Source organism: Camelus ferus, chromosome 1, assembly GCF_009834535.1.
Source record: "Camelus ferus isolate YT-003-E chromosome 1, BCGSAC_Cfer_1.0, whole genome shotgun sequence".
Classification (NCBI taxonomy): Eukaryota; Metazoa; Chordata; class Mammalia; order Artiodactyla; family Camelidae; genus Camelus; species Camelus ferus.
In genome coordinates this window covers 29997983-30011665 of record NC_045696.1, presented here as the reverse complement: position 1 = coordinate 30011665, position 13683 = coordinate 29997983, and the positions used below count along the sequence as shown (strand labels likewise).

Genomic DNA, 13683 nt, shown 5'->3' with positions numbered 1-13683 from the left:
TTGTCAAGCTATTTCAAAATTTATATAAAAAAGAAAGGGACTTAACAAAAAAAGTTGTTAAAAAGAACATAGTTGAATAACTTATACTACTATAATCAACCTAGTCAAGAATGTATGATATGGGATAAAGGGTATGCCTGAAGATCAATGGAATAAAGCAGAAGTCTAGAAATAGACATATATATATATATAGTCAAGTTGTCAAAGTAACTAAATGGAAGAGAAAAGAGTCTTTTTAACAAATGGAGCTGGGATAGCTAAATATATGAAAAAAAAGAACCTCAAATTTCACACTACATACAAAAATTACCTTAAAATATATCCTGTATCTAAACATAAAAGCTGAAACAATAAAACGTCTGGAAGAATGTAAGAGAAAAATCTCTGTCATGTAACATTAGGCAATGATCTTCTAGATAATGTACAGAATCAGAAACCATAAAAAGGTAAAAATGATAAATTATGTTTCATCAAAATTAAAAACACGTGCTCTTTGAAATACATGGTTAAGAAAAGAAAACACAAACTACAGACTGGGAGAAATGTTTGCAAAACATACCTGGGAAGGAATGGGTATTTAGAATACATTAATAACTCCTATGATTCAACAATAACAAGACAAACAACCCAATTAGTAAATGGCAAAAAATTTGAAAAGGCATTTCTTTATGAGAAAACATGCACATGTACAATAAACAAATGAAAAGATGTGTAATAGTACCAGCCATCATAGAAATACAAAGAAAAAACACAATAAAATAGCACCACATACCCATAAGAACGGCTAAAATTAAAAAGCCCAACATTACCAAGCGCTGGAGAGGATGTGGCGCAGAAGGAACTCTCATATATTGTACATGAAACCAAATATTACAACTACTCTGAAAAGTTTGCCAATGCCTTTTAATTTAAACATATACATCATAAACCCTAGCAGTCACAGTCCTAATTACTGACCCAAGAGAAAGAGAACATATTTTCTTGCAAAGATTTGTGTACAAATGTTTATAACAGAATTACTCATAAAAACAAAAGAATCACTCAAAAGGTCATCAACTGATGAATAGGTAAACAAATTGCAATATATCCATGCTGTAGGATACTACTTAGTAAGAGAACAAATCATTGATAATGCAACAGCACGGATAATCTAAAATGCATTATGCTAAGTGAGTAAGTTGAATGCAAAAGACTACCTGCTATATGATTCCCTTTGTGTCTAATTCTAGTAAAGGCAAAACTAAAGTAAAATAGAGCAGATTAGCAGTTACCTAGGACTAGGCCAGTAGAGGCTGTTAAGAGGATAAAGAAATATTAAGGATGAAGGAAATGCTCTTTATTTTGAACTTAAAATGGGAAAATTATCTTCCATTTAGATTTCACCACAATAAATGTGAGGAAAAATTATTCCTGAACCTCTCATTCCTCTTTCATTTTATCTCTTTCTCCTTCTCCAAAAGTTTTGTCCTAGAAAAGTAAAATGTGGTATTGGACTTGAAATGAAGGGGTAGTGTCAGTACATAGTTTTGATAAGGGGGTGTGTGTGTGTGTTTGTGTGTGTCTGTGTGTGTGTGTGTATTCCTTATCTCTGTCCACTGAAAGATACTAAAAGCAGTGATACCTCAGTGGCAATAAACACATTTAACACCCAGATACTGGTTTCTAATCATCATCCTACAATAAAATACACTAGATCTTCTTGGAGAAATGGTTGATTTTATAGCTCACCTAGAAAATGCAGAAGTACTCAAAGAATAATGGGGTCATGAAAACACAGAAGATAGTTTAAAGGGATTTCCACTGTTTAAATCAAAGAGAATGTGAGCATCAAAATAAATAATGATAGTAACCCATCAAGTAAAATAGTAATTAATTCTCTACCCATGTATCCATACTGATATAAAGACATTTATAAATTGAAACTTTGATGAGGAATGGGATAGTCATATGGTCCCAATATACCTCCACACAGAATGTTCATTGATACCAAAAGAAAAAGGAGTAGAATTAAATTAGGGAATTCCAGAAGACACCACTTTAATCAAGTAATCAAAGTGAATATAATCAGTAATATGGCTAATTAAAATTGGTTGCTACCTGACAGGATGAAAATCCTAAAGGAAATCATGAGGATTTATAGACAAGGCCAAACTGAGGCACACAATGTAAAATAACTATACTCAGTCTTCAAAATTGTCAAAATAATGAAAGTTAAGACTGAGGAACTGTTCCAGATAGAAGGAGATCAAACAAACATGACAACTAAATGTAATGTATGATCCAAGATTTATTAGTTTGATATAAAGGATGTCATTGGATGGGACAATTGATAAAACTTGAGTTGGATCTGAAGATTAGATGGTGTACCGGCAGAATAGTGGCTCCTTAAAGATGCACAGAACCTAGGAAAATGTTACTTTGCATGGCCAAAGGAACTCTGCAAATGTGAGTAAGTTAAGGATGTTAAAATAAAGATATTGCCCTTGATTATTCAAGGGGACCTAATGTAATCATAAGAGACTTTGTAATTGAAAGGAGGATGCAGGAGAGTCAGAGTCAGAGTTACAAAGAGATTCAAAAATAGCTGCACTTCTGACTTTAAAGACGGAGGAAAGGGGCCATGATCTCAATAGTTACATCATTGCTATAGAGGAGAATGTTTGGGTCTTTAGGAATTACATGCCATTTAGAGAGTGATAGAACGTTATCCCAAATAGCTCAGAGGAAAAAAAAAAAATTAAATGTTACTTCCAATTTCTCTGTAAGTTTGGGATCAATTTGGCCTAAATAATCAGATATCCTTGACTAAATTAGTTATTATGGGCAAAGGGACAGAATTTCAGATATAACAAAACCGATGAATAGAGATGTGATGTCGTAATTCTATACAAAGCGCTTAGTTGCTTGAAGCAGACATTTGCATGAGAAAGAAAAGTGGAAGGTAGCCAGAAAAACCGACAAAAGTTCACTACAGGAGTTAAAAGCAAGATAAACATTAGAATAGCATTTCAGAAAGAGACTAAACTGGACTTAGGAAAAAAGAGGAAGAAGTCAAACACAAATACAGGGTTTGAAGCTAAGATGATTTTTTTTTTCTGCCATTCATTGAAATATGGACTTCAGGAGAGAGAGCAAATAAACATAAGTAGATGATAAATTCATATTTTGACATGCTGAGTTGAAGATGCTAGAGAGCTACTTGGGAATGCCCATTAGACAATTAGAAATATTAGCCTAGATACAAGGAGAATGGGGAAAAGCTGAAATGCAGATTGGATATTTGTTGATAGAAAATGGTTGAGAGAACCAGGAATAGATCATTGTAGAAGAAAATGAAAAAAAGAAAAAAGAAGAGAGAAAAGAAAAGAAAGAAACATGTAAAATTGGACAAAGTCCATTAACAGACTTATATAAGAGGGCCTACAAAATAGGGAGCAGGTCGACATGAGCATAGACAACAAACCATCACCAATGACAATAAAGCAGAGAAGTTAATCAGGATAAAAAAATGAAGACAGACCATTATTTCTTATATGTGAGGAAACACTGATGGATTTTATGAGAAAGATGTCAACAGTATGCTTGAATATATAAAAGCAGGATTAAAGATCCAAATGTCAAGTTAACTATTTTAGACTTCCTTCTTCTGGAAGTCCTATAATGCAACACTACTTTGTGAAATCTCTGTGTGGCAGACAGATGCACTATGGTCACATTTTACAGCTCCTCTAATCAAGGGATAGAGTCTCAAAGTGTATGTCCCTACCCTTTAAATCCAGTCTGGATTTGCAACTTTCTTAGGCTAATAGAATGTTGCATATATGGCACTGCACAAGTTCAAAGTGCAAGACTCAATAGTTTCTTGCAGCTTCTACAAATGCTGCTCATGGGAGCCTTACAAATAATGTATAAGCAAGCACAGAGCATTCTGCTGGGAAATGAAAGACTCTGGGGAGAGAGACTCCAGCCATCTCAGCCATTCCACATAAGGTACGTAAGCCAAGCAGCTAAAAGTAACATCATCTGAAAACTATGTGAGTTCAGATAAACCTGGCTTATAGCAGAATAACACTCAAAATTCCTAGCCCACAGAATCATGAGTTAAATGAACTGTTGCTGTTTTAAGCCATTAAGTTTGGGTTAGTTTGCTATATAATATATAACTTACATATTTGCAATGAAATTGTTTTAATATATAATTTGTCCAATTTTCTAATTGTCCCTAGTAGGGAATAGGTCCTAGTCACCCGGTCCCCTATCACCAGAAGAGGAAATCACTGAAAAACATTAATATTAAATGTTTAATCTTGAAAGATTAAAAACATCTTTGAATAGAAAGTTTTTTGAAGTTAAAAAATAAAGTTAGAATAACTAGGTACAGAATGTGTCAACTCACAACAAATTATACTAATCTCCATAAATTCTTGAACCTTAGTGACTAGCAATCTCAAATCCTCTAAATCACTAAACAAAAACTTCATATATCTACTTTACATAAGCACATGTACAAAGTACAATTGTGTGATTTCTTTTGAGTTTCAAAGTCATTGTTAAAATGCTGGAATGAATATATATATATATATACACACACACACACACACACATATATATATAAATTACTTTAAAAAGTTTAGAAAAAAATCATGAAATAGAAAAGATGAAAAAAATAGACCAAAACCCATAATGGTCATCTTATATCACAAATAACCTAATGATCCATATATCACTCAGCATAAGGAAAAATAAATAATAAAAACACAAGAAGAGAACTTGTAAAAACTAAAAAAAGCTTTGCTAGTATGTTGTCAGAAGTATGTTAGATGGGAAAAAGGTATTTGTTGTTGACTTTGGGGACAGTCATAAAAATGGCACAATAGCACAAAGTCAATCATAATAAAGTGAGAAAAAAAAGTAGTCTTTAAGTAAGAAATAGTGAGAAATTTTCTTCCCTTTTTCCACAAGAGACTGCAATGATAAATGCCCAGAAAAGCAATAAAAATGTTTCTTTCTTTGAATTAAGGAATATCTTCATTTAAAAAAAAAAGATGTAGAGAAGGATCTACTGGAAGAAAAAATCAAAATGAGCAGTTGTAGAAACACAGAATATTAATTATGCCAAATGACAAGTGCCTCTTATTTTATCATAGTTTTTTAAATATTTTAATACTGCATGTTCAGTGTACACACTAACAATCCTAGGCTTTAAATACAGTAGGGATGAAAAGCAATGAGAATTAACAATACAGCTAGCTTGCCCACAGGAGGTAAAATTAAAATCCATAACTCTGACTCATTTTAACTTTAGTATAATTATACACAAATATGCGCTAGAAATGTGAATCTCATCCCACTGTATAACCTGCTATTGGTGTGAATGAGACACATCTAATGCTCATTTTTTGGACACCATATCAGAAACAGTAATTCATTGACTACCCATATCACTTACAAGCTCTAATTTAGGTTGTAAGAACAACTGCTTCTGCTGTAATTAATTCTGGCCCGGGAGTTAATCAGGCATTCATCGTTACTGGTTCACTCCGTGATTAATATGCTCTTGTTTGTAAGGGCGGAAGAAGACAGCATGCCTGATTTGGACAGGTCAGAGCTTAAGGCTCTTTCAAGCTTGAAAACAAACCAATAAAAGGGTTTTGTTTTGTTTTATATGAAAATTATGGGGGAAATAGTTCTGAAAAGTGTATAAAAAGAAGAGAGACAAATCACACACACACACACACACACACAAAAAAAGCGCTTTAGATTTCAAGTGAAGGACTGAGAAGAAAGATATCCCTACAAATTATATGATAAAAGGAAAGAAAAGTGACACTAGTGTGTAGATGAGTTTGACTCTATTAATTGCCATATCTGAAAACATAAGCCTGTTCATAGAAATAATTAGGTCTAAAACATGGAGGTGGGGTGGGAGAGGGGCAGAAGTACTGTAATGGCTCCTCATAGTTTTTAATGTTTGAAGGATGCCAACAAAGTTATGTTGAAAGGTGAGTTATTCCATTCATCCTGCTAGCTAACTCACATGTGGGCTTCACTAAGAAATCCTGCTGAATATAGCTAGAAGTTTTCAAATGAAATCAAAGCAAATTAATTCTCACAGGGTGGTAATTTTTCTTTGCATTTATTTTCCCCAGCATAATACTCTTCGCATCAAACACTTTGGAGACATGCCTATTGAGGGCTGTAATGTATTCTCACATCACAAGACAGTTAGTACATGTAGATAGATGTGAGTTCACAGAGATCATATATTTATTTCACTAATGATCTGTCAACTTCTCTCCCTATTGTAATAAATGGCTAAGTGGTTACCTAAGCAACAAACTAGAGATTTTTTTCAGGAAGGGTGTGACCACCTTGTCCATTTTAAAGAAATCTGGAAGCAAATATATTACTCCAGGTTTAATATAATCCTAATAACAGATCAATTAACAAGTGATTACCTGCTATACATAGCTCTTATTGCCTCATTAATTTTTTGAAAAATGCTTGGGGAACAAAATATCTTTTTCTATTTGTTACTGTTATAAAAGTAGTCAATTAACTTTTAAATCACTCATTAGAAGTAATTTAATGTTATCATCCAGAGGTTGTATTATAGTTGCTAGTATTTTCAATGTATTAATCAAGGTATCCGTATAATCCCAGGGATGGTTCAATTTCTTTGTGATTTATGCTGTGTCCAACAAATGCCAATAGTGTACAAGTGAATCATAACTGTCTTGAAATATTCTTCACCAGATTGATTAGGATGTTTAGTTAATATGTTTAGTTAATACGCATTATGGAATCAAAAGAATTCAGCCACTATTCAAATTCTAGGTAATTTGATTAACATCAAAACTATGAAAGAAAGCTAACAACTCTTGGGAAAGAGGAAATCGATCATGTCCAGGAAAGCTTCAACATGAGTCACGTGATTAAGGTGTATTTAAAGGTAACCATAAGCAACAGAACTAATACATATTGAAATTTCAAGCTTATTAACACAACCGATAGTTGAAAGGTAATGGAATTCATAAGGAACAGGACAAACAAAAATAAATAAAGAAAATAAAACAAATTGATGGGTATCAGCCTATCTAATCCAAAACTATATCAGAGTCACACTATTTCTGTATCATTTTAAGTTACTCTTCATGCAAAGGGAACTTTTATCTTCTGCCCCAGTTTAGTCATGTCTTTTGCCTACCTAGGATAGAATATAAATTTTACTCTGATGTTCCTTGGTCTAGTTAATATTTCATGTGAAATTCAAAGAGTGACATACTGTCTTTATGAAGTAAGTTTACATTATGTCAATTTGTGGATAATACTTTAAAATAATAACTTCAGCCTGTGAGGAAACTAGATCTCAATCCCTACATTAGGATATTTGTCATTAGTATGAAAAATGAACTATAATACTGAACCATTGCTAACAAATCATGTTGCTTCCCAACTAGCCTTAGCTCGAATTAATACCATAAGTTCTCTAAACGACGCCAGCCAAGAACATGCATCTATTACACCTTAAGACAATTAGTTTTATCTTTTTACCTTCTACTCAAATGTATTGAACAACTGGACAAAGGAAACAAAATAGAGTTTGTTTGTTAAACCGGTAAGAATAGAGTGTACTTTTTATATAATTGCCATCTATAAAAATGGTAACATAATATGCAAACCTCAAATGAAAATTACTTTTAGTTACAGACGCTAAGCCTCAGTTGAACTATTCCCTTGTGTAGAAGTGCATTTTCCAGAGATTTAAGTGTAAAATCAAGCTTAGAAATGGCTGTAAGATATTCTTTTGCTTGATATGATAGTGTTTAAAATCAAGACTATTAAAATAATAAAGTAAAATCCTTTAAAATAGAATAAGAAAATTAACGTAATTTGCTATACTATTTTAAGTAATTTATAAAACTCTTTTATACTTGAAATCAGGAGAAATGTTAAGAAGGTATTTATTTAAGAAACTTTTATTATATTTGCAGTCAGATTTTACAAATTGATAGCAACCATGGTTAAACTTCCACTTTAACTTTGAAAAGTGGGCTGTGTTATATTCTGCAGTGTCTGTTGAGTGTTTTATTTGAGAATACTTAAAAATGAATTATTTTATGAATGGATATGTGAGGAATCTCCTCCTTTGCAATAAATAACCAGATAATAAGCAAAAATGTATTTAATAAACATTTAAATAATGATACTATCACAGCTTTCTAGAACTAAGACTACTGATACAAAATTGTTTCATTATTTCTAAAACATAAAAAACATTTTTTTAGGACAAATCACTTCCTGTTTAATATACCTCCTTTTGTTATAAAGACGGTCACCTTCTGTATATCTGATGTTCAGAAGTTGCATCTGTCTTGAAAGAGACATTAAACAAAAATAATCATCATAAAGAAAATTGATAATAGATTTGTAAATACATGGAAGGACACAAATATAGCCTAGTTCCATGTTTAAATTCAAAGAAAAGACTGGACCTACAATAGCGAAATTTCATGGATTCCTTAAATCATGAAAAATCCTGGTCTCATAAAAGAGAGCACAAAGAATTCCATTATATCATATGCACATCTTTAACTTTTCCATTTTCAAAGTAGGCTTAGAAAGAACAAAGGACTTAGAACTGTTCAATGACATTATGCTAGAAGAAGTACTGTACTCGGGGTTCCATTCTGCCATCTCAAAGGGATTTTTTTTTAGCTGTCAGAGTGCTTTTTAGCCTGTAGATAGTGTATGAGCAGGGAGAATTCTGTTTGTTCTTTTAAAAATAGTCCAAAACATTTCAGTCTTTGTGAAAATTTCTTGAAGCTTAAATGGGAAATAAATTCAAAGTCAAATTCCCTATTAAGCCATCCATGTTACTTGTTTCTTATTCCAAAGGGAACAGTATATCATAGTTCTACTGAGACTAAAGTAAGCTCAATATAAAAATGGGAATAAACTGTAGAAAAGTCTTTGATTTTACCTGAAAGTCAAACAGATCTTGAAGTTATACAAGGACACTTCTAGTTTTTTCTTTTATTTTTAAGGTTATAAAAATGTTAGTGTTGCCTATTTTACTGGCCATGTCTTATTTAAAAATCACCTTATAGGGAAAAAATGAAAAGCTACATATATATTTATATATGTTTATATAAGTGTGTGTATATAAATTTGGAGACCTGTGGAAAACAGAGACAAACAAAAAATTTTTGCTATTCATTTATGAAACATTTCATTGAAATATTACCATTTTTTAATTGTTGGAAAAAGATTTGGTGAGATAATAGAATTATTGGGTTCATAGATTTGACTTCAAATAACAAAAATCTTATACTTTTGACATGCTTAATGTATCAAAGACTCAATATTTAGTGTGGTCTACTAGCTAAGGTACTGTGTGTGACACTGGATTTTTAGAATTTTTAGAGATTTTATAATCAAATACTATATAAAGAAAATAAAACTAAAAGAGGTTAATCTGACAGAAATTTGATACATTATTTCTGGTCATGCTATATTTCATTGTATTCAATAGTGATAACGCTACAGTTTGTATCACCTACCTCTGAACAGCTTTGGACATTCTTCTGAATAAAGCAAATTAATGTATTTTCCATAAATTACCTGACACAATTTTAAAAATTGGCAAATGATAATTTTACAGGTCCTAGATGAAGGCCATGGCATTTATCCCCAAGGGAGGAGTATTAGCATATGATTCTGAGATGGAAAGAGTTCAGTGCAACATCAAGTTTCAAATACAGGAATGTGAACATTATCTGAAAGGAGGTAAAGTTTCCAAATAATTAATTTTTATTGTATAAGTATTTTCTCTTAGAAAGGTAGTATTAAAGTATTTTAATGGTATCATTCATGCTTCATCACAATTTTACCCATTTCTAATACTTATTCTCTCTCTCTCTCTCTCACACACACACACACCCACCTCGTGACGGCAGAAGTCAGTGTTTTGTATGTTTCTAAGAGCAGTTTGTCATTTTTAAATCTCTTTAAATCTTTAAAATACTTTTAAAGATATTACCATTTTACTTAATAACTTTTTAATCATATACCATCTAAACATTCACAAAACATTCAAAAGAATATTTATAACAGATAAGTAATTTATAAGTATAACAACAAAATGAGCACTTACCAATTACCACCCAACACAAGAATGAGAACTTTCATCACCTACATATTCTCTCCTGAGTCCAGAACCCAATCCTCCCATGCTAGGAGCAAGTCCACTGCTCAACTTTCCAAGATAATTCCAAAGTAATTTTCAAACCAACTGAACCAATTTAAACTTCCAAAGAAAATGGACTCTACTTTATCTACCTCTACATCAGCACTTGTTATTTTCAGATGATTAGATGATTATACTTTTCCTGTAAATTGATTTGCATTTTCCTGATGACTAATCAGACTAAATACATACATCTTAGCCAAATGTCTTTCAAATTCTGCAAAATACATGTTGTATTAGTTATCTATAGCTGTTTAACAACTTACCATCAACTTAATTAAAACTAAAATCACAATTATGATCTCATAGTTCCCATGGGTCAGGAATTTAGGCATGACTAAGCTGGTTCCTCTATTTAGAGTCTCACAAGGGTATGATCAAAATGATGGTCAGATTGAATATTCACCTGGACACTCGAAACTAGGGAAGAATCCATTTTCAAGTTTGTCCAGATGTTTGGCAGACTTCATTTTGCTTCTTTATGTCTGAGGCCCTGGGTTCCTTGGTGATTGTCAGCTAGAAGACATCTGCAGTCTATAGACGTTACCCCAGCTGCCAACGTTTATTTGCCATAAGGACTTACCCAAAAGGGTAGTTTACTTCATCAAACGTGCAAGAAGAGTCTCTAGCACAAGTCTGTTAGCAAAACAGTCTTATGTAACATAATCCTGGGAGTGACATTCCATCACCTAATATTCTGTTGGTTAGAAGCCAGCCACTGGTCCTGCCCACACTCAAGAGGAGGGGTTATACAAATGGTTGGATACCAGAAGGCAGGAATCATGGTGGGGCCCACCCTAGCATCTGTCTGCCACATCTGTTTATGCCATTAGTCTATTATTTTATTTGGTATTTTTCTTCTTAGCAATAAACATATATATATGAGAGAGAAAGAGTGAGGAGGTTATTTTGTCAGTTATGTATGTTGCATATATTTTTCTCTGAGCATGTGACTTGCCTTTTTACTTCTTTATAAGAAATAAATGTTCTCAATTTTAATGGAATCAAATTTATCAATTGTGTTTCTATAGTTATTGCTCTTCATAAAAAATGTGACAATGAATATATATATGTTCATGTATAACTGAAAAATTGTGCTCTACACTGGAATTTGACACAACATTGTAAAATGACTGTAACTCATTAAAAAATGTTAAAAACATTTTTTTCTAAAAAATCTAAAGTTTCACACTTCACTTTTAATTGAATTGATATGTTTTTGGAGTTTATCATCTGTTCTGTGGGTCAGTATATGTATCCACTGAACCTAATGCTATACTGTATTACCATTATAAGAAGCCTTTATCAGATAACGCAAACCCTCCCTTCGTATTCTTAAGAGTGATGAGGTTATTGTTAGCATTTTTCTCTTTAATATACATCTTAGAATTAATATCTTGTTAATATCCACAAGTAATCTTTTAACATTTTAATTGGGTTACATCAAATCTATAGGTCAAATGGGAAGATATAAAAATTTTATGTTGAGTCTTTTCACAAACATGTGATACTACTTCATTTCTTTAAGTTTTCTTTTATGTCTTTCAACACAATTTTATAATTTTTTATTCAGTCTTTGGTATTTTTCAGTTTTTATTCAAGGTAACATAATTTTGTTACTATGGTAAACTGGGTTTTTGGTTAATTGTGTTTTTTCTGCTGTTGTTCTTGTACTAGTGAATAGAAATGTTACAATGTATTTGTATGCACTGATGTGCTGATTTATAGCCAAACATTTGGCTGCACTCCCTTATTATATCTAATAATTTGTAAATTCTTTTGGTTTCACTATGTAGAGGGTCATACCATTTCCAAACAATAGCACTCTGATCTGTTCTTTCCAATGCTTACCCTATTGATTTGTTTCATCTTACTACAGTATCTGGTATAGTGTTAGATAGAAATGCAGGTATTTGGTACCTTGCTGTTTTCCTGATTTTTCACGGAGTCCTACCAGCATCTCTCTTGTTAAGAATGATGTCTCTTCTATTCCCTTTCCATCATTTCCCTCCCATTTTTGGTGAAACTGACCAAGGAAGATGTTTCCTCAGGTGAGTGGGTGAGGGAAGCTATTGGCACAGTGGCCCAAAGTGGACTGCCAGAGGTCTTCCATAGTGAGAAGGTGTTCATAGTGGTGAAGTCTGAAATTGGGTTTTGGAGCCCCATGGTGGTGAGTAGAGCATCTTCACAAAGGTGTGGACCCCTGTAGGGTGTTGGAACCCATGTGGAGGTGAAGAAGCCATAGGAAGCCAGGTATAAGATATCACAACTCACGCTGGGTAAGAATGGTATCCATGTGGAACAGGGTTGAAATGCTGACTTTTGGAATCCTGTCAGGGACCTCTTCCACAGTGAATAGGGTTGACTTATGTTATCCATAGGATATTATGGAACTGATGGAATGTGACACCTGAAGCAAAATCATTAAGACATTGAAGCTTCTGTCTTGTTATCTTGAATGAATTGCTCTGGAGCAAGTCAACTTCAGTACCGTGAAGACACTTAAGCTAGTCTATGGAGATGTCCACATGGAAAGGCACTAAGGCCTCCTGCCAACATCCACCAAGGAAGGAATGTTGCCTGCCAAGAGTCATGTGTGTTGAGCCATTTAGGAGTGGATCCTCCAGGCCCAGTCAAACCTTCAGAAGACTGTAGCCCCAGGCAGCTTCTTGACTACAACATCTTGAGAGTTCTTAATCCAGAACCATCCAATGAAGTGACCTCTGAATTCCTTACCCACAGAAAATCTGAGCTCATAAATGTTTGTTGTTTTAAGCTGCTAAGTTTGGAGGTAAGTTATTATACACCTTTAAAATAGGTTAACAAATACGAAAAAAAAAAAAAAGAAAAAAGAATGAGATATTAACCACCCTCATTCAATGAAATCCAAATTTATACAACAATGGCATTGGATTTTTGACCATCATATTGCACATTGGAATATGAAGGGTGTACCTAAATAGACATTTACACACATTGCTGATGGAGATAAGCCATAAAATCCTCTGAAGGAAAAGCCGTAATACATGGATACTGACTTGTGGTTCAACTGGAACTTTTAGTCCATGTGTTAAAGTTTCTCCCTTTATCATCAAAATGCCAATTAGAACAGGGAGCACAAGGCTCTAACTAACTTCAATCTGCTGCAACAAAAATAAAAAAGAAAATATTCAGAAGCAATGAAGACCCCTTCCAGATAGACACATACAGCGGAAGCTCCCCCCTTGCTTCCCTCAGGCAACCAGACCTTTAGTGCGGCAAATTAAGACTGCAGCAAATCTGAACTTTCTCTTCTCCTTTCATCATAGGACACAGTTGAACAGGGACTCAGGCAGTCTTGGAGCCAATTTATCTTAACGCCATTTCTGAACCTAGGCCTCCCCTGATCTCTTAAGTATGAGCAAACAGAGTCAGACTTAAGACGCATAAACAGA

At 33.3% G+C, this 13683-nt stretch overlaps 1 long non-coding RNA gene across 1 annotated transcript; it reads left to right on the top strand.

The window, feature by feature from the left end:
* Nucleotides 1–1443: 1443 nt before the first annotated feature.
* Nucleotides 1444–13249, top strand: LOC116663014. The gene is made up of 3 exons (XR_004319015.1): nt 1444–1573; nt 2223–2227; nt 13238–13249. It is a non-coding gene; the product is annotated as an uncharacterized LOC116663014 (long non-coding RNA).
* Nucleotides 13250–13683: the final 434 nt, after the last annotated feature.